This window comes from Populus euphratica, unplaced genomic scaffold (assembly GCF_000495115.2).
Source record: "Populus euphratica unplaced genomic scaffold, PopEup_1.0 scaffold19.1, whole genome shotgun sequence".
Classification (NCBI taxonomy): domain Eukaryota; kingdom Viridiplantae; phylum Streptophyta; class Magnoliopsida; order Malpighiales; family Salicaceae; genus Populus; species Populus euphratica.
Window position 1 is genome coordinate 1,387,955 of NW_011499853.1, and position 2,322 is coordinate 1,390,276.

The window sequence follows — 2,322 nt, forward strand, 5'->3', positions numbered from 1 at the left end:
AATTTTTTAAAAAAAAAATATTTTTGAGATTGGTATATTAAAATAATTTTAAAATTAATAAAAAAATTAAATTTTTAAAAAATAAAGCTTCAACCATGTTCCGAAACGTGTCCATAATGTGAGCTTATCCAAGTTGTTGTATTGTGCAGTTCTTGTTCAGACTCGTTAACTGGATCTTGTTTTCAATCTACTTGAAAGGACCTCGAACCTGTCCATTTACATTAGGTAATGACTCTAGTTTGTGCCTAAGTCATCCACTAATGTTAGACAATTGGAATCCGACTTCCTAGTTCCGACAAAGAGAGTTTATCATTGTTCACATCACATAATCATGTATTACATGACCATGTGGATCAATTTATTTTATATAAAAATAAATAAATAAATAAAATTTAAAAATATTAGATTTTTTTATAAAATTATACCCAAAAATCTTAAATTTAATTTAAAAACATGATCAAAGAGTAATATTTATAATATTAATAATAACATTAAATTTTCATAACCTAAACTTAAGTGAGTTTAGCTGCAATACCAGACTCAATAGTTTTAGAAAAAACTACAAAACTAAATTCTCAACTAAATTAGTATTTAAAAAATTAAAGAAAATTTTGAAAAGAATCATTAAAAAAAAAACATGCAGGGAAACACTATAGCAATCTATAGTGTTTTATGAGGAAATCTACAATTATAATTCTTAATCAGTTCAATAATTAAAATAATAAAATTGATAAAAATAATTTAAAAAAAATCATAACAAAAATAATTTCACGCGGGGGAACATTGTAGCCATCCACGGTGTTTTAAAAAAAAAACTCATAAAACTAAATTCTCAACTATTTCAATATGAAAAAAATAGAATCGACAAAGAATAATATGAAAAAAAAATATGTGGAGAAACATTGTAGTAAAACAAAAACAATATGGGGAAATATTGCAACAATCCACAATATTTTAAAGAAAAAAACTATAAAGTAAAATCGACAAACTGTTTTGAAAAAAAAGAGAAAAATTTCATTAAAAAAGCCATGCAGGGAAACATTGTAGTGATCCATAAGTTTTTCTTTAAAAAACCAATGAAGAAAAAGAACAAAAATCTAAATGAACTGGGTTAACCTTTCATAACAAGTTAATCCATTAAACTTTGGATTCACGTCATGAAAGTTTGATAACTAAATAGAAAAAAAAAGTTGATGGGTTACCGACAATTAATTGGGTTAACCCGTCAAACCTGGAATCTGTGTCATGAAAGTTTGATAACAAAATAGAAAAACACTTAATATCAACAAACTAAATAAAAAATTAATTAAAAAAAGACATCAATATTTTCACTATGGGCTGCACTGTGCAGTCCACAGTGAAAGGCATAAAATAATAAAGGCATCAATATTTTCATTGTTGACTGCATGCAATATTAAAAGATGAAATTAGAAGAAAAAAGTTTATGAGAAAAAAGAAAAAAAAACTGAATCAACTAGGTTAAGCCGTCAAACCTGAGATCCGTGTCATGAAAGTGTGATAATTAAATAGAATTTTTTTTTAATATTAATGAACTAAATTGAAAAAATTAATTAAAAAAGAAAAGGCAAAGAGAAAAAAACTTATAGGAAGACAAAAACTAATGGAGAAAAAAGAAAAAAAATCTGAATCAACAGGTTAAACCAATGAAGAAAAAATTAATATTAAAAAACTATAGAAAAAAATAAACTAAAAGCATAAGATTTTTCACTGTGGATTGCACTGTGCAGTCCATTTTAAATGATTTAAAAAGAAAAAGGAAAAGAAAAAAAATAAAAGGCATACGCCACGGGTTAATTTGTTTTATATATAAAAAATATCAAAAAAAGCTAGGATCTAAGAGTGTCAGGTCTTTCTGTAAAGACATGCGCAAAAGTCTTGGATCCAGTTACAACACTTGACCCAGGAGTAATATTTATAATATTAATAATAATATTAAATTTACATAACTTAAGTTCAAGTGAGTTTGACTGCAATATCGAACTCAAGAGCACTAGATATGGATCTAGCTATAAAGTCATGTCATAAAAGCGTGATAACTAAATAGATCAATTAAAAAGAAAAAAAAACAAGAGGAAGAAAAATCTAATGAAGAAAAAGAAAAAAATTGAATCAATCGGGTTAACCCGTTTAACCTAGGATCCGCGTCATGAAAATTTGATAACTAGATAGAAAACAATTGACGGGTTTACCCAAAGTTAACTAGGTTAATTCGTCAAACTCGTAATACGTATCATGAAAGTCTGATAATTAAATAGAAATAAACTTAACATCAAGAAACTAAACTAAATGAAAAAAAATAAT